Source organism: Ambystoma mexicanum, chromosome 11 (assembly GCF_040938575.1).
Source record: "Ambystoma mexicanum isolate Mex_15411 chromosome 11, UKY_AmexF1_1, whole genome shotgun sequence".
Lineage (NCBI taxonomy): Eukaryota > Metazoa > Chordata > Amphibia > Caudata > Ambystomatidae > Ambystoma > Ambystoma mexicanum.
Window position 1 is genome coordinate 530,929,029 of NC_090934.1, and position 26,345 is coordinate 530,955,373.

Sequence of the window (26,345 nt, forward strand, 5' to 3'; positions counted from 1 at the left end):
GAGGATCTAGTGGAGGTCATGGAGTTGTTGCCTTGTGTGAGTCTAAGCAACATGGTTTATCTCCATTCACGTCAATACCTAAATTCCCTTAATGGCAAAACTGGCAGTGCTTAGAAATAGGTCAGTACAATTTAAAGTGATATATTAAGAGTGTGACATTTTCTTAATGTAAGGCACACAAAGCATTCCACATGTACACTGCAGTCTATAGCAAACACATTGATCCTTGTTTGGTTGTAATGCTGTGATCTTTCTGTGGGATTAATCTAATGTACCATTCCCCCCACTTGCACTGGTGCATTTCCCAGCGGACTATGAGTGGTGATACACCAGTGTTCATCGCCATTTTTAGTGAATCACTGATTTTGGAAGGTGAAGACGAGTATTTACCCGCAGCTGTATGCTGAAGGTCAATCCTGCCCTTCGCCTCCACACAGGAAGTTCAGTATTGCAGTCAAGTAGGCAGTAATTCCATCATCACCCAAAAACGTCGTGGTACCACAATGATCGACAAAAATGTACTGCACGACTGAACTTGTAATGAGGCCCATTATGTTCTCCATGAGCTACAGTCCCTGTATATCATTATGCCATTAATGGTATCTGTCTTAATATAATTAGTAAGCATTTTCTTTCTCTGGACAAATGTTTTTTTTTTTCTTTTCCGCATAAGATTTATAATGCTTTAATTTACAACTTAAATGAAAATTAATTTCTCATTTTCTCCCACAGGGATATCGCGCCTGAAAGTGTGGATAGCTCTGGGTCCAGCTCAGAAAGAGTCCTAAAGCAAAAATTATGGTTTGATAAATGTTTCACAATTTGGAAACCAGGCCAACGGCTGATCAATCCAAACAATGGAAACACTTTGCCTTAATGGTCTTTGATGTCATAATTCTGCAGTTATTTTATAGGACTAAAGTAATTGCCTTCAGCCTTTCTCAATGGAACTTTTGTTTAAAATGAATTGCCCTTTTTTTATTAATTAGTTTTATTAAGACTAATGCCACTAGCTGAAATAATGTCCTGAATTTGAAGACGAACTTTGGATTTCCCACACAACTATTATGGTATATGTATTTCTTCATTTTTGTGCTTATGTTTTTATTTATTGACAATTCTTTAAAGCACTTCAAATGTTGCCATTTTACCACTTTCATGCACTTTTTCTGGTATATTTTATTAATAGGTGTTTTTCTCAGTGTCGCTGAAATGGCACAAAAAGCTGTATAAAATGCAAATCCACATGCTCCCCTGAGAAGCTGTTACAACATGTGAACTCTTAAATCTCATGGCTTTTCTGACACACTGATGGGATATCCATCCCCTAGGGCACACAACTAGAGATTGTCATGTTTTACAATCTATGCCCCTAATTATAGGTTCTATGGCATGTAAACTACAAAAGTGTTGGTGCATTCACTCAGGTGCCCCTGGTGCCATTACCGGGGTTTTCCACAAAAACTCACTGCATGCCCCGCACTCAGAGTCTGTATCTTTGGTGGGTTCCATTGGCAGGACATGACCTCTGACCTTCCTGTCTGAAGTGTCTGCCTTACATGCACACATTCACAGGCTGTTGGCATAAAAGGAGCATAGGATGCTGAACAGCATCGTCACCTTATGTCGTTTCTGTTGGCACATGTTCCTGACTGACTACGGGGTCCACTCACTCTTAGGAGCATTCATATACTCATGAGGGTCTTTTCACACCCTGTACTGGCCCAGTAAGAACTGTGACAGATGTGCTACAGCCTACAGTCAGCCATATTGTGGATAGGAATGTTACAAAATACTCTGGTTTTCTTTTCTATCCAACAGTATGTTTGAACCTCTTTGAAAACAGAGTTCTGTGTCTTTGACAGCAATTCAAAACGTGAATGTCCTTCTTGTTTACCATAAAAATGTGACTCCAATGAATCATGTAGGATGCAGGGGTCTGGCCTGCAGTGTTACTCATTGCAGTACTCCCTCACTGCCATATGACCTTGGCCCATCCACCTTGGAAGTCAACTCAGAAGAGGGCACACTGTGATGCACATGCAACCCACAGAGGAATATCTCGCTGGGAAGTTGTAAAGGCTCATGACAACCTTTGTGAAAAGGACCTTTTGAGTGAGATTCATTCTTCTCCAGTTTTGACCACTAATCACTTATCACAATGGGCAGAGAAGCTACAGTTAACTTCTCCAGTTTCTTCTGCAGAATACGGCTTGTATGGATCCATGTCTAACAGCACGACTGCAGGCTCTAGCCTAAGTCTGCCTGCTTCCTCTCCCCTGATGACAGTTTAGATCTTCCATCTTCATCTGATCCGAAATGTAATTATGGACCCAACAGGGGTATCCTTTTGTTCTCCCTCCAGCTCTAAACCTAACAGAGATGAGGAGACCCAGGAGACATTCTTTATTCAGCCGGAGCACTTCATGAGCACCGGTGGTCGAGCTCTTGGCCTCAGCTTCTAGGACCGATAACCAAGACAATGTTTGAACTAGAACAGTGTTATCAAGTCAGACGTCTGACACCCTAATACAGAACAATGTTTATAATGAGTCTGAGGATAGATATCTGGCCACTCCGCACCCTCAAGCAGTGCTGAACAGTAAGACTGATGCCCTTTAGATTGAGAAGCTGTGTGTTGCTTTTCACCCTTCCCATTGGTCCACTGCCATTACAGAGGCTGTATGCTCGGATATGGGACATTTATTTATGTTTTTATTTTATTAGGCTCATTGTTTATTTCAAACATTTGACACATCGTATACAAAATGTAAAACAACCATTTTCTTTTTCTTTTTTTCTTTTTTTAAAATTATTTTTTATTGATTTGATTTAGCTGATATCAACTTTTCAAATACATTTTGTTTGTTTCTCAATAAAAAGGTCACATCAAGATTATTTATGCATGCGTACAGAAAAGTAAATGTTTCATAATGGTATCACAGTAAAATACATAATGACAGGTTTTACCCTTTTTTCTATAAAAATTTCAATTCACATACAAACAATTATAATTTAGTTTCATCCACGATAACTACTTCGAGAAATTGTATTATTGCTTTCATTACTGTAAACTTTGAGCTTGAAAATAACTGGTGCCAAATTTGCTTTTCTGCAACCACATTTTCTAAACACAACAATTTCGCAACAAATCTATCACGCTGTGCACTGAGTTGATGGCATGATACCAATAGATGTTGTAAAGTTTCCTTTTCAACTCTGACCTTACAGTAACGTTAGAAGTTCATGTCAGAGGATGTAAAAATTCTCCGAGCAAGGATATCTCTTGTGAGCCACAAGTTAAGTCTAAAACGTAAATATTTGTTCCTTATGCTCGGAGAAGGACATTTCAATAAATATCTTGACATTTGACAGAGCCTTTTATGACCGAAGCTTAATGAATCAAAGTCTTTATATTTCATGCATTTCTCTCGGTTCTTTATCCAATCCCATTGATAAAGTTTGATCTTGGCTTGTGTGGGATTCTCAAGTAAGAGTATTAACATGATATCAGCTTCCTCTAAGGCTTTCAGTACACAGTTGCGCCATTTTAGAGGAAAATTATTAGTAGATGAGGTTAGTTGATAAGCTACAACACTCAAGATGTTATTAGATTCCAAGCCCAATAAGCATTTTCGGAAAAATGTACACAGTCGCCATAATACACGTCCGGCCAGAGATTCTAAGCCCAACTCAAATCGTAAGATTGGCATCAAGTGCAGTTAGGGAGATTTCGAACCCCTTTCCAGAACCAAGCTTCCATTTCATTCCACATCTTATTTTGAGTATACAACATGGATTCTGTTCCATAGGTCATTATTGGAATCACTTTTTGTTCATAAAAAAGTAGCACATGTTTGTATGTGAATTTCCCATATTTAAATACTAATATCTTTGCTTATGAAATCAAGGCTGTCAACTTAGTCTGCATGTTGGTTAGGAACAACAAGTTTGTTATAGTGTTCTGTTTTTTTCAGACCCAGATATTTATATTCAGTTACGATCTTCATAGGCTCGTTCTGTATGGTCCAGGTGAAGTTGCTAGACTTGTTTTTCCCTGAATTTATACAAATTAACACTTCTGATATTTCTAAATTGATGACCAATTCATTTTTTTCAACATATATAGCCAAGGAGGACAATACATTTTGCAAGCCCTTTGGAGTTTATGATATTAGTACCAGGTCATCAGCGTATAGCAACCAGTCAATACGCTGATTACCTAATTTTGGAGCATCAGACACAATATCAATTTGTGGGACTTTACACCTTGTCTACTACCTGTCTTTGAAAAGGAGGAGAGGTGAATTAATATGATTGGCCAAAGGTTAGACAGCTCTTTACACCTGTGGCAGTATGACGCTCACACTAAATTGGCTAGGTACAGCCACACTTTGTGGAAGGTCATGGCTGGGCTTGCCATCAACCCTCCTAAGAGAAGCAGGTGTAATTCCTGGCAGGCCAAATGCCAAGCAGTATCATTAGATATGTTTGAAAGTGTCCTGTATCATGTGGAGAGTTCAACCAGAAGAGAGAGAGAGTCTGTGTTTCTGTGTGTAGGTGGACGTTACAAGGCAGGTTTTGCTAAAGGCTACCAACTCACCCAAAGGTTAACTTAGTGGCATTGAACTTTATGTTTGTACATATGGATCCTTCAAACCCAACTGTATGCCAGTCATTGTAAAGGAAAGACCAATTTGTTTACCCATCCACTCTGTAGTAACTATCACTGAGCATCATACTAACCCTACTTTGTCTACTCCATCCACAAAATTGGAGAGCTCAAAATCCTTAACTTTTGGCATCCGTGCTGAAGTTGCCTTTGCTTTCAAAAAGGTGTTCATAGTACTAGAATAAAGATCTACCTTTTTGGAATTAGTACAGCACCACATACGTTTTTGAAGGTCATGAGCTCAGTGAGAGTGGCCTACAGGATAGAGTGTATTGTGTGCATCCTACCTGAATGACTGTCATATGAGGACTCATTATCCCTTCCATACCTGTTCCTTTTGAGTCTCACCATCGACAAAAGAAAGTCGACCCTGGTCTGCTCTCCTTTCCACCAATTCATCAGCGTCACCTGGGACAACGGGGAAGGTTATATCACTATGCTGTAGAGGCTTCAAGCATTGAACAGTGTGTCCTATGAAATCCGAATCTGCCCCATTTCTACTGATCTCCAGTTTCAGGGTGTTTTGGTTAAAGGGCCACCTCCATCTTGACAGTTCTCCATTCTCTCCTGAAGATAGCGAGGCATCAACTTTGCATTTTTCACAGTTAGGATCAACATCAGTAGCCTTATTCCTCTCTCATTTAGATCTTCCAAGATGTACAAAATGATCCCTTTGTGGATTTAAGATCTCAATATTCAGTAGGGTTCTAAGTTTAGGCCCGCAATATGAAAGTCTCAAATACATCCATCTCTTCAGAACATGTGTGTGATGCTTCCCCTGAGATGCCTATTTGTTCACAACTAAGCCTGGGAAAATCTAATGAGAACAAGTCTGTGAAACGTTGCAGACTCAAACACTTAAGCAATTACCGAGTCAGGTAATGCCCCGGGCCCGTAGTTACAGGCCTGAGTGAAGCAAATCATGCCCCGTTGAGGGCCAATCAGACGGTTTGTTAAATTCTGATTAACCTTCACAGGGTACTAATAGTATTTATATCTCTGGGAAACCTTTGGCCATGTGAGGATTTAAACAAGATTATGGTGTTCACATGGAATCTGAGTACTTGTGCAAGGTTTTGTCTAAGATCATGATCTTCAAGTGAAAACTGAGCACTTGTATGAGTATTATGGAAAATTAATTAAAAAGTAGTTATTTCAGAAGCCTATGTAAGGAACATCCAACTTCATGTTTCCTTTGTGGGTTCGTTTAGCTGCAGAAAGTTACGACAGGGTTCATCAACACCAAAAAAAGGAGGCACTGCAGAGTTTTTGGGGAGAAATTGGGCAGCAATTTGTTTCTTGGCAGGGAGGAGGAGTGTGTATGTATGTGTGTGTGTGTGTGACATACATATGATAACGATATGACACAGGGAATGGTACTTGTAAGACTAAAGCTATAGACATCTCTTTGTATTTAAATTCTACATTGAAGTGGGTGAGTTCATTTTAAATACTACTTACCAATGCTAAGGTGCTGCCAAACCCATTGGAACTACTCTGCCATCACCTCTTTTGTTTTGCTGATGTCACCCCAAGTGGGATAAGTATACCCAGAAATGGGTCCGTGTCTGCTGTGCCTAGAGACCCAACCTACACCTCACTGATGATGCCCAATGAGTCCAAAACATGTCTAGGGTTGCTTTTGGTCACTAGTAGAAGGAATGTGACCAAGCAGTTTGGGCTGGATTGCCTATTTTGGGCTAGGACAAAGCATGGGCGTAGGACATGGGGGGACAGAGGGGACAAATCACCCCCACAATTCTAAGTGGGGGGGTGTAATGTCATTTATCCCCCCAGAATATGTGTTTGGTGTCTCGTGCAGGGATCTGTTTTTGAAGTGGGGGGAGGGGCAGCTTACTATGTAAGCGGCCCTCTCCCCCCTGGCCCCCAAGGCATGGGGCAATACGCTGGGGGCAGATGGGTGATCATCTGACCCCAGGGAAGGGGGCAAACAACCAAAAAAGATTATTTCTTTTAAAAACGTAGTTTAGGGTGGGGTGGGTGCGGGTGGGATCACTAGCCACCAGGTAATTTTGTAAGGGGCGTGGACCTCCCCCCCACCCTAAATGGATTGGGGTACCTTATGTAGCCCTCCCTGGGGCAGATTTCTGCCCCTAGGAAGGGGTACATGAGATGCCCTCCATCCATTTGGGGTGGGGGGCACTGCAAATATTGGCAGAGCCACCCCTCCCAAGCCTGGGGCAGTATGTTTTTACCCCCCCTGGGGGCAGATGGCCACACACATGTACCCATCTGCCCCTAGGGAAGGGCAAAACAAATATATATATTATAACTTGTTTTGGGTGGGGGTGAGGGGCCCACTAGACCATCAGGATTTTTTGTGTTTGCCCTCTCCCTCCACCCTAAGTGGATGGGGTGCACCTTATGTAGCCCTCCCTGGGGGCAGTTTTCTGCCCCTAGGAAGGGGTACATGAGATGCCCCCTCCATTTGGGGTGAGGGGAGGATGCCACTGCAAATATTGTCAGAGCCACCCCCAAGCCTGGGGCAGTACGTTTTGCCACCACCCCTGGGCGTAGGTGGTCACACACATGTTCCATCTGCCCCTAGGGAAGGGCAAAACAAAAATATATATATTACAACTTGTTTTGGGTGGGTGTGGGGGGCCACTGAACCACCATGGATGTTTTTAGTGGAAAGGGGGTTCGCCCTCTCCCCCACACCCCAAATGGATGGGGGGCATCTCATGTAGCCCTCCCTGGGGCCAGATTGCTAGCACAATCTGCCCCTAGGAAAAAGGCAAAACAAAAAAAAAAATTTAAAAAAAAATGATAACTTGTTTTGGGTGGGTGTCGGGGTCACTAAACCACCATGGATGTTTTTAGTGGAAAGGGGGTTGCCCGCAGATGTCTTTTCGGAAACGCATTGGGTTCTCTGTTTTCCTTGGTGGCTTTGACACCCTAGGCCCAAATCTGTAGGTTGACCACATGAGCAAAATCTGCTTTGCCGAAAGGCTTGGGGTTATTAGCGGGTTAGCCTTTTCCCTGTGCACCGAGGTAGGTGCATCCACACATGTGAGGTACCGTTTTCGTCTGACACCTGTGGGAACGTGGGAAGGTAGGACATCTGTTGTTGACAGCGTGTTTCGGTGGGTGGGCAGAGGGAAATATCTGAAAATTGTAGATTTTTCACCAAATTTCAGACTTTGCCGGGGATTGTGGGTAATACATTCTGGGGCAATTCGCACAAGTCAGACCTCTGTGGATTCCCATGGGTGTCCTCTTTTTGGAAATGCATCGGGTCCACATGAGCAAAATTCCTGAAAATCTGCTGTGCGAAAAGACTTGGGGTTACCAGTGTTTTAGGCTTTTCCCTTTGCACCCAGGTAGGTGCACCCACACATGTGAGGTACCGTTTTCATCGGGAAACCTGTGGGAACACGGGAAGGTAGGCCATGTGTTGTTGGCTGTGTATTTCGTTGGGTGACCAGAGTGAAATGTGCGGAAATTGTGGTTTTTTTTCTGTCATTTTCCCGATTTCCCCCCAAACTATGGAATCTTTCCCTACATAGTTGTTGCCTGAGCTGTGCAAATCACCCCTTCCTAAACTTGGAATATTGTCTACTTTTCAGAAATGTATGCCTTTCTGGCTTCCCATTCAGCTTTCCTACTCTTTTCTTCCATTCCGTCCACGCATGTCCTATTGGACAAAAAACGCCAAAATCGCCCACCTCTCACAAAATGGCTGATTAGATATCAAAATATGTTATTTTGGTTTCCACTGAATCTGTTCTTGAAAGCCTTGAAAATGGTGAATCCAGCACAGCAAACCATTTGTTCCTAGCTCTTACAAGGAAAACACCACAGGCTTCTTTGTACAACATTTAATTGGCATTTTCTGAAAAAGCCCCAAATGTTCTCCTTTTTGGTTATTTTCTCTCACCCCCCGACAGCAAACTAGGATCCCTGGGTGGCGTCACGACATGTGGGAAAAAAGGGGCCAACTTTGGCCGAGATATCTCATGTAACAAAGAAGTTACAAGGGATTGAATGGCAACATACCGAAATCACCAAAAAAAGGCCTTGGCACTGTGGGAAATACTCATGGCAGTTAAGGGTTTAAGACGATAAAGCCCCAGAGGAGATATAATTTGTAAGGTAGCTCAGTTAGTTAATTCTCCAAATGCAGATTCTGCACAGGAATATGTAACGCCTGTGTTCAGCACCTGGCTTAATCTTCCGGTGGGATAATAGGCAGAGTGAATGCATTCAGCTTCCGATGCAACACAGCATTTTCCAGGTCCATTGGTTCAGAAAAAGTGGTGGAAAACACTAATACTGTCACATTTTATAATTGGCCAGATTTTCGTGCATTTTCTGGGCCGAGTTCGGGAGCCGAGTGGACACACCAGGACCCTTGTATTTCCTGCTCCACCAGACAAATGCAGCCTTAATGCCAGCATGGATTCTCATGCTGGAAATAAGGAAAGAGATTCCTCTGGCATCTGCTTGGAATGAAACCTGGTAAAAGCGGGCGGAGTCCAGAGGAAGCCATTGTCAATTCCGCCAGCAATCGCTAATTGCATGAAGTATTTACACTCTTCCAAAGTGGAAAAGCAATGTGATTTCACCTGCCTTTTACGCTAAAATCTTCCATTTTGTGGCAGAAAAGTAAAAACGTGCGCCACTGGAAGTGGTCCACCCTATGCAGTTTACTTTGCGCCTTGATGCTTGGGGGATTCGCTACACATGGAATAAATAAATACATTTAACATGACCCGAGATAAATGGCAATTTGTGATCAGAATGAGTGAGCATGGCATGTCGCTGTTAAGAGGGTGTCCTGTGCTTCTTGAGTGCGTTGGCAAATGCCCTTAATTGCCATCTCGCGTTAAGCAGGTGCTGAAACCCATCAGTGTGGATTGCGCAATAACAAGTCAACAGAGGTATTTCAAATGGCCAATTTCGCTCTTTGGGTGACATTGTCAAAGTCGGAGAATGTTGCCCAGCATGTGCCACTTTCTCTGCAGAGAGAATTGTGCCCACCCCGAGGAAGAAGTGTGAAAAACCCACAAGGGCACTGTGCCCTGCTCTTTCTGTGTGTGTCTTCCCCATAGTGCGACAGATGCAGATTCCGACATGGGTAAGTCTCAGGTGGCAAGCCTGTACCCTATTTGATGTGGCAAAGGATTCCAGACTTCGGAGGCTGATAACATTAGTAGCATTGAGTTACATGCCACCTGACAGGTATGTGTGATAAAGTTGCAAAGCAGAGCTGTTAATGGGCTAAAGCAGGAGGCAATGTCTACCCACCCTCAAATGGTACATACAACCAAACGTAATAGGCTCCTCCCCCCATCATGGCTGTAGGGGCCAGACTCCAAAACAGGGCAAGTATGCCCTCCAATCATCCATGCCCACGAGTAGGGTACCCCTCGTGCTCCAGGAAACCTGTTGAGCAACCTCTGTGCTTTCCAGGTGATACTAACCTTATTTAAAGCCAGAAGTCTAAAAAGTAATTGCTTAATTGCAGCTGGAAATTAGCTCCTGGCGTGATCAAAATGTCTTAACCAAGTGTGACATCATCCCCTTCCTTTATAAGCAATATGTGCGCTCTCGCGTTTCTTCATCCATTGAATTACTGTTAGAAACAAAGGCAAGAGTTGTGTCTCTTGTGTAGGCATTAGGAAGGCAGTTGCCAGCGTCTGGCATAATATGCCCATGTTCTTCCAATATTGGCTAGCTGTTGCCCTCTTATGGCCAGGTAGAACCAACATGGCAGTGACTGGTAAATGCCTTTCCCCTGCAGACAGAAAAGTGGAAATAAGAGGCCAATTCAAGACACGGAACAAATAGAAGTTAAGACAGGCTGCAGCTGCCTTTGCTGTGTTAGGGAGAATATGTTGAGTGTTCAAGCAAGGAGGTATGTATTAAGCAAGCAAGCAGTGAGACAAGGGAGAGGCAAAGAAAGGCCATAGGGGCTCTTTGAATAATGTAACAGGGCAGAGGACCCATGCTCTGGCGATCTAGTAACATATGAGAGAATCAAATAGATCAGGCTTTGCAGCAAATGTTAAACGAGAAAGGAACAGAGTCCAGCTCTGCATTCAGAATAACGAAGGCAAAGAAAGGCTAGGCTCTGAAGCCAGCATGAGATGGAATAAGAGGGACAAGACTCATTGTGAGAGGCTGACCCGGCCCTCGCAGGTGCGCTAGAGGGGCAGTCTACATAGCGGGCTGCCCCTCTGGCCACCCCCCAGGGTCCACATACACCCCGCCTACTAGGCATCCCTCGGGTCCAACACATCCGGCCACGGACCTGGGGAGTGCTTATAATGGGGTGGGCTTGCAATCGCTCATCCTCCTTGTTTGCTGTACCCCCACCCCCAGAGGACAGTATAAGCAGAAACATCACACACCTGGTCCCTCTACTACCATAGCAGGGCTTACTCAGAGGTTCAAACACGATTTCCTCTTTCTTTGAAACCCCCATCTTTCCATTCCAAGAGACACACACGTCTCCTTGCCCCACACAAAAAAAGTAGCGACTTGCAGTTGGTAGAAAAGGCTTCAACTCCTTTATTTGGCAGGAGTCCACTTACAGGTGATCTGCCTCTTAAGGAGCTGACGTCCTAGCTGTGGCCCACTGGAAGTAATTGTTATTTCCTCTCTCTTACCATGAGCTCATAGGTCAGATGAAAAATCAAGAAATGCAACATACAAAGACATGTTCTTTGCTGCTGCATCCTTTAATTTTCTTCTGTTTTCTTTTCTTCTTTTCTCTTGTTTTATACAGTGATATTTGTAATTTAATACGTACTGCTATTTTAATTCTAATTTTGTGAAAAGTCGAGTTCTTTGACTAAAACACAATAAATAAATAAACAAAGCAAAGACCCCAAGATGTCCCTTCCTTGTCCCCCCCAGATTTTATGTGTCTCCTACGCCCCTGGGACAAAGCCTCATTAGATTATGGTCTTTCCCATTTCTGTAATGGCTTAGCAGGCGAAGAACGATAGTCTGGAGGGTTGCCCAGATCTATCCCAGTGGTTAAGATTCATTCTAAACGTTCCATCAATCACCTGTTTTGTATTGCTGGTGACAGGCCTACAATGGGATCCAGTAATTTAACTTAAAATGGGAATGAGGTGGGCATTTGCAAAAAGAGGTAAGAGGGCCCTGAGATTCCTTCCACCTGGATAAAGACACAGATATTGGATAATTTTCTCTGTTCTTGTATAGTCGGCCCCACAGCACAACAGTGGCTGCAGGGATGTCTGGTATTGCCTTGAGGGGATCACTTCACTCCTGGGGCTGAGCCTTAATCACATACAGCTTGTCTTGTCACTGGAGGACAGGGCCTAATAGTTCAGGGGCCAAGGTATACGCTCACTGTTTAGCTTAGACGGAAGCCAGTAGATAGCGGATTTGCTGTGTGAGTCAGGGAGGGTTATGAGGGCTTCTACACAGAAGTGCCACCTTTGCAGTAGGGGTTGATTTCATCTCCACAGTTTTGGAAGTGGACTTTTTGGCTGAGCCTTTTTCATATAGTGGAGGGATTATGCAGGGAAGAGAGATGGGGAAGCGGTTGGAAGGGTAGGCAGAAGGGTGCCCTCCGTTGTAAAATGATATGATATGATATGATATGGCATTTATAACGCACCTGCACACAGGTCTTTCTAGGCGCCACAAGACAACGGATGGAGGACATATGGAAGACAAGACAAATGATCCTACTAGGCCTTATGTCATTCAGATCATGGAAGTGTGACAATAGAAGTGGAAGGGGAAGGAGAGGGAGAAGTGCAATGGAAAGGGAAAGGGGGGAAGTGCGATCAGGGCAACAAGGCTCTAGGTAAGCACAAGGAGACAGGGGCAGTGGGGTAACAGTTACAGCCCCTAGGTTCGTGGTAGGCTAGGAGGCAGTGCAAAAAAGACATGGAGGAGCCTGGTACCCAGTTAGACTCTGAAGGAGCCAAGCAACCAGTCGGCACAGCAGACAGGTTAGTTAGCAAGAAAGTGAGAGAGAGAAGACAGAATGAAAAAAGAGGGTCCAGTTCTGCTTCCGGAACTTCAGGTTGTCCGGCTCAAGTCTAAGTCTGAAAAGGGCAGGGAGGCCGTTCCAGCGGGAGGCACCTGCAGAGGGAGAGATCTACCCCCTCTTTCTGCCTGGAGAATAATCTGACCCTCAGAGAGTTAGAGGTAGCTGAGCAAAGGGCTCTTGAAGGAAAGTATTTTGGAAGAGATAGTTAGATGCAGTGCAGGCACCGGCTCCACAAAGGCTTGTGGTTGATGCAGAGGGTCTTGAACTTCATCCATGCAGCCACCGTGAGCCAGTGGAGAGATTTCAGGGCTGGAGAGATACGGTCCCTGGGCTTCAGGCCAAGGATAAATCTTGCAGTCTTGTCCTGGAACAGTTGCAGAGGGCGAAGAGTAGAGGTAGGCAGATTGAGAAATAGAATGTTGCAGTAGTCCATCCTGGAGATAACCAGTGTTCTGGAGACAGTGAGCTTCTGGGGGAAAGTGAGGAAAGGTAGAATACCTCATAGGAGGTGCAGCTGAAAGTGGGCCTTTCAGTCAAGATCTGTGATGTGAGGAGAGAAGGAGAGAGTGGAGTGAAGATGACAGCAAGTTTCTTTGCCTCACAGGAAGCAAGTGTAGAGGGGTCAAGGAGGGCAGCCAGAGTCAGACAGCAAAAGCGAGAGAAAGGGTCCCAATGAGAAGAATATCCATCTTACTGGCATTAAGGCAAAGATCGCTGGAGGTGCACCAATCATGAATTTGCGATAGCCGGGCAGGAATGAATGAGGAAGGAGAGGAAGCCTGAAAGAGAGCTGAGTGTCATCTGCATAACACTGAAAGTTAGAAGAGAAGGTGGAGATCAGGTGTGCCAAAGGTGACAGATAGACATTGAAGAGCCAGGGCGAGTGGATAGAAGCCTGGGGGACACCACATGTGGTGAGAGAGGTGGTGGAGAGAAAGGACCCAAGGTTAACCTGGGGGAGGGACATTCCAGGAAGAAGGAGGTTAGCCACACCAGGGACTGATCCATGATCCAAGGTTCACACAGAGTCTGTTGATAAGCATGGTGTGATTGACCATGTCAATAGCAGAGGAAAGGTCAAGGAGGATGAGGACAGAGGAAGATCTGGAGTTAAGGTTAGCGAGCAGATCCACATGGGTGTTCAGGAGAGCAGTTTCCATCCCTCTGGCTGCTCTGAATCCAGACTGATGATCTGAATGACACGCCTAGTCAGATCGTTAATTTTGTCCTCCCTCTGTCTTCCCTCCCTTGTCTTGTCATGCTAAGAAACACTTTTGTACAGGCACGTTATAAATGACATATCATATAATACCATGGAGGCAGCCAACAGATTCAGTGTGGAGGGTAAGCTGGGAGATGGCCAGCTTTTCCATGAGTTTTCCCAGGAACGGAGTGATAGAAATCGGACGATAGTTTGCCAGCCATGCAGGATCGGCAGAAGGCTTTTTCAGCAGAGGGTGCACAAGGGAGTGCTTAAGGAGAGAGGGGAAAGCTCCAGTGGCAAAAGAGTGATTAAAGAAATCGGCCAAGCCTGGAGCGAGGGTGGAAATGTGCTCCTTGATGGTTCTGGAGGAGCAGGCAAAGGTAATATAGCCACGACCAAAGAGTGCACTATACAAATTGTGGAGATTAAATAACATTAAATTCCTCCATTGCAAGGACCTTGTGCAAGAGCAGTGTAAGAAGAGTTTTTCTTCATGAGAGAGGAAGATGTTTCCTATGGTTGGGACTGTGAGTATATAACATACTAAACCCGCCTTCCAATTACCCACTTGTTTGATCCTCATTGGTAATGGAGACTATATTACCATTTTAGCATGCTGACCATGGGCAAAGCACATTGCTGTGTCTATTTGTGGGCAGCAGGCTATGTGTTGGCCAAGCTGGCTCTGTTCTGATATAGATATTTTAAGCACCCAAAGATCTTCTTATCCAGCACTCTGAACATGTGTCGCAGTCATACAAGTGCATCAAGGCTGTGCAGGGCCTTCCAACTGTCTGCTCAGCACAAGGTACCAAATATCTAACAGTGTGCAATACATGGGGACTTCCACTTGGATCCGCAGTTCCCGAGCCTCAAGGACGCACAGACGGAAGGAGAATGTTAACTAATCATACCGTTATAATTTGATGCAAAATATCATGATCTTAATGAATGTAACTGTTTTTTGAGGAGGCAATATCTTTCAATATTTATAAGATGCTAAACGTGATCTCTTGTCCCCAAGAATTATGAAAGAAGTTGATCTCTGATTTGGCCTCTACAGGGTCCTACATCCACATCCAATGGAATGAGGAATACTGAACTGGGTGCTGTAGCTGCGCAGCGTCCGCGCGCAGTGGGGCTCATTCCACATGCTGCAAAGGCAATCACAGTTTTTAAATTAATTTTCGCTTAGGGTTAGAGTGACCACAGACCATAGGCCAACCCATTAAGATGCCTGAAAAAAAGCAATCTGTCAGAGGAAATAAAAGGCCATACTTAACAGAGGCAGAGGATTATGCGCATTCCTTATCATCAGTCATCGTAATGGAAAACAAATTTGGAGGGGTCAAGGGTCAGAACAATAGGATGCCTTTTTTGGGGAAAAATAATAAGGCGTTCAGGGAGAACCAGACAATGCGGCGGCTAAGTGTACGAAAGGAAATTGTCATTTAATGTAAAAATAAGCATTTTAAACTTCAAAGACCTCCGCGATATGCCTGTATCAGCCTGATAAATATTAGATGCAAAGCCTGCTCTTAATTACTAACACTATTAAAAAGAGGGCCTTTTAGGCACCACCCTGAAAGCTGGGCGATAAGCCATTTTTATGCTTTAATGAACAAATATATCCCTTTACCATTTCTTCGTAAAAAACACATTTTGCCCTTCAGGGGAATGAAATGATTTATTCCTTCCCATTTCGGGACCCATTACGGCTCCTTATTATGTTGTTTAAACGAAGTGCTCAGTGGATTTTGCGTTTAATTAATAAAAATATCTTCAAGCAATTAGGATTGTTGTGAAACAGAAACTGCGAGGCGAGAATACAAATCCTGGTGTGGCTCTTGAATTCGTCAACTTTGTGGCTTCTCGATTTTTTTTAGGCAGTGGTGCAAGTGGAACAAAGGAACTAGTGGTACTCACTCTGGCTGCATCCACAAATGATGAGGTGGCATGGCGGGAGGAGGAGGGTAGGACGGTGGGGGGGGGGGGGGGGGTGTTGTGGGGGCAGAGTAGCTGGGCATGTCAAAGCTTCACCTTTGGTTTCCAATAATGGCACTAAATCCATCCCTGACAGAGACTACTTTATAAATTAAATACATATTTAAAAACATATGAATAGATATCTTTGATACAACTGTGCATGCACATTAAACAAGGTACTATTTGACACACATCTCTTTAGAGAATGCTTATTTGTGTTTTCCGTGAATCATCATTTACACTAAAATGCACAAATGAAACATAATGTCAACACTTTGTGCAGGCTCATAACCCTACCCAGTGGTTTAAGTGGCTTAAGAAATCGACAGGGAGCTCTAATGCGTCGTGGTGCAATATTTGGGGGCAGGGTCTAAAACGGGTCTTGCCCCGCCTCAGATCCCAAGTAGCTAATAAAGCATTACAAGAGGAGTGGCCTGTGTAGTTAAAGAAGAGACCTAACAGAGCCAATAGAGTTTAAATATGTGTAATTAAAGGGTAAGCATCCTGATTTAAAAGATGCATTTAAAGATGGTTAATGTTTGTAAAAACTTTGACCAGAATAAATATATTAAATATGAAACAGAACATCAAATCAAAAAGGGTCAGTACACCAGGCAATACCACAATTCCGCTGAAATCAATCCTCTTTTCATATATACTAACAAAAGGCTTTCTAATGATAACATTTTAATACAATGTGTGCACAAATCAAACAATGTATTTTCTTATAATTTCCCTTTCATGTTTTAAAAGTACCTAATTTCACATTTCTTTAACTGATATAGTGATTCTAAACATTACTGAAGGCGACATCTACTGGATGGGATCAGTATTGCCACTCATATTTTTAAAGACATTTGGTGAGGCAGGTCAGTTTGGAGAGCCCTGGCAGAGCCCTGGCTCAAGGGTAATATTTGGAGACTGCCAGTGCTGAGACCACGCTAGCCATGGCCAACTTAAATCCCTGCCTCTATCTTACGTTCAACACACTTTGAAGTTGCCAGTAATCACTTGGCTGCAGTCACTTTAATTGAATCCAAGCATTGGTAAAGGCAAAGGGGTTTGGCTTTGGTGTAGGGATGACATAGGCATTTGCCAGGCACTGCCATAATGGTACTACCTGGCCATAAAATGCAACAGCTGAAACATGGTGTGATTATCTAGGCATATGAGTGTCTGGCAAGGCATACCTAATACCTATGCACAAGCCAAAACTGTTGACTTTGCCAATGTTTGTTAAGAGAGGACCATAGTGCTAGGAACAGATATGAATCAAGTCGTTGAAGGTAATGATAATAATGATAATGATATGTTATTTATATAGCCCCTTAATCCAAAGTGCTTTACAGAGCACATATTTACATACAATGGGGGTCATTACGACCCTGGCGTTAAGGGTTTAACAGCACCGTAAAAGGTGTCGGCGCCGTTAAACCCTTAACGCCTGATTACGAGGACCCTTTGCGGATCCAGACCATAACGGCTGGTCTGGACCAGCCGTTAAAGTAGGGACCCGCAAAGGGACTTCCGAGGTAATTACGGTACCGCAATTTGCAGTCCCAATGAGCCCTATGGGGCAAAAATGGGAATGGGGAAGGGCCAATGGTAAATGGGGAATTACCGCCCCGCCAACCTTGGAATTTACCATTGGCGGAATCATTACAATACCGGTAGCAACCATGGTGCTAATAGTGCCATTGGTTACCGCCGGTGTTGTAATGAGGGCCAATATCACCCAATGGAAATTGTTAAAGGCATTGGTATTGCACCTGGGGCTTATTTGTGGCTGCAATTAAGCCATTAACTCTCAACAGACAACTTAGAAATAACACTGTAAGTTCAGGGTTTGATATCAATGCTTATAAGAACAAGCAAGACATTCTGAGACAATGGGCCTCATTACACGGTAGGCGGTGGACCAAGGTGCATTTAGCACCTTGGTCCATGCCGGTAAAATACCGGCACCGCCTTGGAGGAAAGGGGAATTACCGCCCTATTCCAAGGTTGGCGGGCGGTAATTCCCCCTTCCCCCATTGCCCTTCCCCATTCCCATTTTTGCCCCATAGGGCATAATGGGAATGGGGAAGGTGCTAATTACGGTACCGCAAATTGAGTTGCTACTCTGGTCCCGCCCTCGTCTGGTCCTTGGCTCCCTTGTGAGTCACTGGCAAAAACAAAAGAAAGCAAACAGCTTCAATTTTCTGTATGTTGCTGATGTTTAAAGTACACTTCGAACACTTCAAATTCCTATTCTTGCATGGTGTGGCCATGCAATCAGGTTTGGGCATTGATTAGACAAAAATATGGCATCATCCGAAGGCATGTTCCTGCATTAAGTGTCTGTAATTAAAAAACAAACCCACCACAGATACACCAACACAATTCCCCACACTCCTTGACAGACTCACAGAGAAGCACACAAACAGGTACCATAGCAACCCAGCATGCAAATTAACTACTGCCGCAGACAGCTCATAAAATATCTAAAATTTACACTGTACAATGAGCCCACCATGAAGGCTGGAGATTAGAGAAATTGAAGAGGAGCGGGATAGGGGACTGTTGAATAAATGTCTGTCGTACTGGGGAAGGTTTTGGAGAAAGTTGTGTGAAATAAAATGTATCAGTAATGCTGTGACCAACCTGTTTGTTATCACTTGTTGTATAATGAAAATAAAAACAGATATAAAAATAAATACATTGCACTGCACAGAGCCCAATCTTCAGATCGGCACACAACAACATTGTTACCCCACACACCTGCCCTGCTCCCACATCTGTGCTACTGCATTAGCCCCCTCCCCCACTGCTTGCAGACCCCGAAGTTCCAAGAAAGTCTGACAATGTCAGAAGGTGTGTTAGAGAAGATGCAATAATAGCGCATTACATAACATAGCAAATAGTTTAACTCATTCTCCTGTAGTGCCAAAATATGTATGGGCCAAGCAACGCTCGTGACTGGCAGCATCAGGGAAGAAAATGATGAATGTTGTCGCTGCCACACTTTATAGTGTACCACAGATTCTAATATAGTGGACCGACTGGCTGCTGAGATAATTCGCCTGTCAAACTCAGGGAGGACCAGTGCACCAATAATGCATTTCTACGTGACAGCTTTGGGGAGCACTAACATAGGAGAATGTCTGTACGCCATGCTGTTCCTTCACATCATATCTGTTCCATTGCAAGGGTGTCTTTTTTTCAAATACTGTAAACTTAATCACATATAAAGACTCCTCCATGTGCAGTTAAGTCAGAGTGACTTGAAATTATTTGACCCGGATCACACACTTTGGCTTAACTGTGAAGCAGGGATTTGAAGCCACACTTCAGATTTTACCACACATCGTCCGATCTTTACCTGCTACAGAAATTTAAGTTTTTGATTTCATGGCCTACAATGATACTCAGAAGGAGAGGTGAATAATTAGCACTGTGTTTTTGTATAATCACAATCTCTTAACGGGACAGTTCACATTTGCAGATACCTAATTTACAGCCGCATTTAAGGGCTGGCCCTATCACGAGTTGGGCTCAAAATGGGCTGTTTTACCTCCAGCCTTTCTCTGGATGTGAAAATCCCCTGTTTTCGGCTGTATTACCGCCGGCTGTATTAGTCCGCATAATTAGCGCTGAAAATACCCCATTGAATCCAATGGACCCAATGGGGAATGGGTCCATTGGATTCAACACCCAACTCGTGATCCGGCGGTAATACAGCCGGACAGGTCGGTGCTAGGGCTATTACAGTCGGCGGTATTACAGCCTGGAATACAGCCCAACTCGTGATGAGGCCCATAGACTGGTATTCACACACAGTCTCATCTGAGCAAACATTAATAGCATAAACAGTTAAGGAATATGCGCTGAGTCTTGTGTTTTAAACCAGCTATAAGTTCAATTCAAAACACCAAATTCAATTTAAAAACAATCCTTATTTATTATAGACTAGCTGATACACCCGGTCTTGCCCGGGTTTTCATTCTCTCATAGGTACAGGTAACTTTGCAACTTTGCAAAATTTGGTGTAGATTGGTGAAACTCTGTGGAATTGTATAAGGAACAACGTTTCAACAAGCCACAAACCCACAAACACATTTTGACTTTTGCTTAAATCAGGGAAAAGGGATGGGGTATGCAAATCTCATGTAGCAAGTAATGTGCAGAGGGTCCTAACAGGTGACTGTGCAAAATTTGGTGCAGACTGGTGAAACTGTGTGGAATTGTATGGGGAACATATGCAAAGCCACAAACCCACCCCAAGTGTTCACTTTTAACGAAATCCGGGGAAAAGGGGTTGGGTGTCTAGATGTCATGCAGCCAGTAATGTCCAGAGGGTCCTAACAGGTTACTGTGAAACATTTTGTGCAGATTGGTGAAACTATGTGGAATTGTACAGGGAACATATGCAAAGCCGCACACACACAAACCCACACCCAAAAGTTCACTTTTGCAGAAATCTGGGGAAAGTTGTGGGTTGTCCAGGTGCCATGGGGCCAGTAATGTCCGGAGGGTCCTAACAGGTCAACATGCAAAATTTGGTGCAGACTGGTGAAACAGTGTGGAATTGTATAGGGAACATATGCGAAGCCACAAACCCAGAGACTTTTGCTGAAATCCAGGGAAAGGGGTGGGATGTCCAAATTTCATGTATCCGTAATGTCCGGAGGGTCCTAACAGTTAACTATGCAAAACCTAGTACAGATTGGTGAAACAATGTTAAATTGTATAGGGAACATACACGAAGCCACAAACACAGAAACCCACACCCACATGTTCACTTTAACTGAAATCCAAGGAAAGGGGTGGGGTGTCCAGATTTCATGTAGCCAGCAATGTCCAGAGGGGCCTAACAGGTGACTGTGCAAAATTCGATGAAGATTGGTGAAACGGTGTGGAATTGTATAGGGATCATACACAAAGCCACATACCCATATACCCACAAACCCACACCCACACACCCATTTGCACTTTTGTTGAAAGCTGGGGAAAGGGGTGGGGTTTCAGGATGTCTTGTAGCCGATAATGCCCAGAGGGTCCTAACAGTTGACTCAAAATTTGGTGCAGATTGGTGAAACAGTATGGAATTGTATAGGGAACATACATGAAGCCACAAACCCACAAACCCAAGACTTTTGATTAAATCTGGGGAAAGGGGTAGGGTGTCCAAATATCATGTAGCCAGTAATGTCAGGAGGGTCCTAACAGCTGACTGTGCACAATGTGGTGCAGATTGGGGAAACGGTGCAGGATTGTATACGGAACATGTGCTATTCCGCAAACCCATGAATCCACACATTTTCACATATATATATATATATATATATATATATATATATAGATAATTGTATGTGCAGTGGGTGAATAGATTGGAATTCCCAGTACCTCAATTCTCAATATTCGTTTCTGTTCAAGGTATCACTTTCAAAAGACATGTTTCCTATTTATTACAAATAATTGCATGTGCAATAGGTGAAAAAGTGCAGACTTCCCAATACCTAGTTTTACAATATGCCAACATCAATCTAATGGGGCACGTGCAATTGTTTCACCCACATGTTGGCTTTCTCCAGGCAAAACAGACCCTAATGGTCATATGATATCATCAAGTGAAAAGAATTTAATATTTGTCATCAAATGTTATTAATCAACTTTTTTTTACCTGAATGTAACCATGAGCAATTCTCAGTTGTGCATTTCTCCCAAATATTTGCTTTAATTCAAGAATTTACCCTAATGGACATATATATTCATCATATTAAACTTAAGTATATTTCTCTACCATCTTAATTTTTAATTCCACCTGTGTCTTAACTTCACATCATATCCATAGTGCTCCAATTTGAGTAATATACCCTTACGTAAACATCACATATATGTGTTTGATTTTAATAACAATAAAATAAGTGGCCCCTTATATTCAGATGTGTGCCTTGTTTGATTTTAATCATTGTGCAATTAATTAAGTGGTCCCTTACATGGAGAAATGTACCTGTCATTCAAGCTTTCCTTTATTTCTTGTATATGTATTTCAATTTCATCTCTGTGGCAGATTTCTCAACACAACTCTACGCTTTTGTATTCAGTCTGTTTTCTTTTTGTTTTGTTTTTTTAATTTTAGATTCCCCTTGTATAATTATCCTAGCTCGTTATTTTTGCTTTGGATGGCAGCAACGTGTTCTTAGACTTTAACCCACTCTGAACATTTTACCACATACCTTCCAATCTTTTCTTGCTACAGATATTTAAGTTTTGGATTTCAAGGCCTACAATAATACTGTCTTAGAGAGTTTACTTACAAAGTACAAAAATTGGATAGTAAAACCTCATGACTGCATGTACATTCCTATAGCAACATGTTAAGCCAAATGAACATCATTGTAGTTTTACTTTCCGCACCCTGAATCAGAAACTTTAAGTCCAAGAAAGAGAATCAAATATATTTAACCCCACAGGACTTTCGTGGCTTTAAGACGCACAATAAAATAAGTTTAGTAATATTTTCAGTTAGATATGGAGATTCTTTGTAACAAACCTCCAGCTCGTTTTTATGCATGATGTTGAGAACATTTAACTATCCACGTTAAAGCCAGCTTTATTTTTTGCATGTCCAGCAGTAGTCATCATGGCTATGAACAGATCTTTAAAAGGGAGCTTTGTGTGAATCATTTTATCACAGATTTGCAAGGTAACTAGTGCAAGGTCTTTCAATTGGCATTGTTCCATCATGCATATGAAAGGCTCTTCTGCTGACAAAAAGAAATGTGATTGCACAATTGTTAAGATGCTGCAGAGCCACGGATGCTGTATGTGTGGGTGTATATATACCTGGCCGTAACTTAGGAAATGGGCACTACTCGATCATCTGAGCTGAGGCAACTTAATTCTAGCTTTGGCTTGGCAGAAAGGGAAAGCATCAGAGACGATTTTAGTGCAGCTTTAAACTAAAGGTGTGCTCTTTAAAAAGCAAATGAACTCGTGGTATGGTGTACCAATGATTTGTATGACACTTCTACCTCTGGTTTTTTAAATCTGTGATGTGTGGAGAACTTCCATGCATTTGGGCGCCAATTTAGGTGCACTTGAGGCTGCATAAATCAGAAGCCATGGTGATATGCAAGTGCAGGGTGGCTGAGAGGAAATGGAGGGCTTTGTGCACATCCTCTGACAAACTGGCCTGCTGCCTGCTCCAAAAGCAATACAAACTTTCTGTCCTCTCCAAGAAGAAGGTCCATATCCAGGCCTGCATCTCTGCAGCCTCTAACAACATGGCCAAACTCTTTAAAATCTGCAAGGAGCTGGCCAATCCTACTGCAATCTCCACCTCTCCTGTTCCCTTTCAGGCCCGCTGCACGGTCCTGGCCTCTCATTTCACCACTAAAACTCAGGGCATTGTGTCTTCAATTTCCTCTTCCTCTCCCTCTACCTCTCTCAGGCCCCCTTTGTCAGCCTCTCACTCTCCTCTTCCTTTTTCCTCCTTCTCTTCGACAACAACTGATGATGTCTCTAGAAAAGTTTGCTCTATGAAAGTGTCATCCAAGCAGGTGCTACCGTGTTCATCCAGAACCATTAAGGACCACATTTCCACCCTTGCACCAGCCTTGAACGATTTCTGCAATCACTCTTTTGCCACTGGATCATTCCCCTCTCTCCTGAATAACTCCCTTGTGCACCCCATCCTAAAAAAGCCTTCTGCTGATCCTACTTGTCCGGTAAACTATCACCTCATTTCTATCACTCCTTCCCTGGGACAACTCCTGGAAAAGCTGGCCATCTCCTAGCTTACATTCCACACTGAATCTTCTGGCTGCCTCCATGACCATCAGTCTGGCTTCAGAGCAGCCAGAGGTATGTAAACTGCTCTTCTGAACACTGTAAAGATCTGCTCTCTAAACTCAACTCCAGCTCGCCCTCGGTACTCATCCTCCTTGACCTTTTCTCTGCTTTCTACATGGTCAATCAAGCCACCCTGATCAACTGACACTGTGTGAACATAGGCATAACAGATCAGACCCTGGCATAGCTGACCTCCTTCCTCCAGGACCATCCCTCCCAGGTCCAATTTGGGGGCTTTCTCTAAAGCACCTCTCTCTCCAAATGTGGTGTCCCCCGGGCTCTATCCTCTCACCCTGGCTCTTCAATGTCTATCTAGACCCTTTGGCCAACCTGATCTCTACCTTCTCTTCTCATTTTTAGTGTTATGCGGAAAATACTCATCCCTCTTTCAGGCTTCCCACAGCCTCCTCTCCTCCCTCACTCATTCCTGACTGCCTATCCGCAATTCAGGATTGGTGAGCCTACAATGATCTTTGCCTTAATGCCAGTAAGATAGAGATCCTTCTCATTGGGACCCCTGCTCCTGCTTTCCCTCTCTCACTCAGGCCTCCTTGGTCTCGCTACCTTCACCTTCCTGTGAAGCAAAAAACAATGGTGTCATCTTTGATTCCACTCTCTTCTTCTTTCCTCACATCACAGACCTTGCCAAAAAGGGCCATTTCCAGATGCACCTCCTCAGAGTTATTCTACATTTTCTAACTTTCCCCCAGAAATTCACTGTCACCAGAGCCCTGGTTCTCTCCAGGCTGGACTACTGCAGCAACCTCTTTCTCAATCTGCCTATGTCTACTCTTTGCCCCCTGCAACTAATCCAGAACACAACTGAAAGTCTTATCCTTGGCCTCAAGCCCAGGGACTGTATCTTTTTTTTTATTATTTGAAAATTGTTTTAGTTGAATTAACAACTTTTTCAATTAGTTAATTCTCATTTACAAACATGTGTTTTTCTTCAACACAGATAACAAAATAACAATGCCCATGCCTTTAGATGATTAATTCAATAAGATGCTGTCACAAAAGCAAAAGAGTTGACTTATAGTCATTCTACAAGACCTCATTTCTATACACAACCTGCACCATTTAAAAATATACAAGGATTAAAATGCAGATAAAAGTAAAAAAACACCCTTGTCACAATGGTGGCTGTACGCTATCAAAAAGCAATTAAGTTCAGTTCTCTCAGAAATTGGACAATGTCAATGATGAGCGAGGTCTTGGAGGCGTTAAATATTGCAAACCATATGTCATCTTTAGTTAGCAGTGTGAGATGGCGAACATGTTTATATAGATAGCAAATTCTCATATCCGCTAATTCTGTGCAATCTATCATGAGATGTCTCAAGGTTTCTACCGAATCGGCAAGCAAGTTTGCAATGATCACAAGACCTAGCTGAGTTTGGCAGATTGTTATATGAAGCAAGAATCTCCTTTGCATGGAGAAGATTAAATCGAAGTGTAAAAATGCATCTGCATATTTGCTATCTGGAGACTGCATTAAGTATTGTGGTAATACATTAACTGCACATAATTGAAAAGAGCCCTTTTTAACAGCTTGATAAGAGTTAATTGAATCATAAGTGCTAATCCAATCTTGTCTCCATAATTTAGTCTTTGCTTTGTCAGGAAATTCAAGAAGTAAGGATATAGGAATGTCCGCTTTTTGAAGGATTAGGAGACACATCTTTTTCCATTCTTGCATCGGTTTATAATTTGGAGACTGCATGATCTTTTTCATAATAGGAAATAAATTTGCCGATGAATCAGATGCAATAATACATTTCCTATATGTCGCTATCATTAGGCAAGAGACTAAAGCATGAAGAGAAACAAGTCCAAGTTCAAATCTAATCAAGGCGATAGGGGTACATATAGGAACCGGAAGAATGTGCTTCCATTAGATACCCTCAAGTATATCCCATCTCACAGATTCAGGGTTTGTCTTGGTTTGACTTTCATATGTAATTATTTGTATGACTTTTTGAACATAGAATATTCTAGCAGGCAAAATGGAAAATGTCCCATAATGTGACTGTAGCGCTTTGCCTTGAATTGCTAAAAGTCTCATTCTAGAGGTAAGTTCTGACTTGTAAGGTTGGTCTGAAGGGTGAGTGTTAATGTTAATGCCAAGGTATTTGAATTCCTGTATTTGGGTTAAAGAACTCTTACCCTATTTCCAATTGAATTTGTAGTTTGACAAGTGGTGCTGAGGCTGAAAAAATAAGAATAACGGACTTAGAGGTGTTAATTACTAAGTCATTCTTTTCAGCATAATCAGGCAAGGCAGTCAGTTTCCTCTGGAGGCCAATGAGGGTCCTGTCCAAAAACATAAGATCATTGCCATAAAGCAAATAAGATATTTCGTGCTCACCCAGTTTAGGCGAGAACGAGCGCACAGACTTGAAAGTATATTGCATGTCATTGATCCAAAAATTAAAAAGAATCAAGGCAAACAGACAACTTTGTTTAAGGCCGGAGTCAGTTTCAATTGGCTGAGATAAAAGACCATTGGTTGTTAGTTTGACTCTTATTGAAGTCTTGGAATAAAATTGGTAAATTAAAAACCTAATATACAATGGACAATTTGCGTTTAAAAGTTTACACCAAAGAGTCTGCCTCGAAACAGAATGAAAAGCTTGCTTAAAATC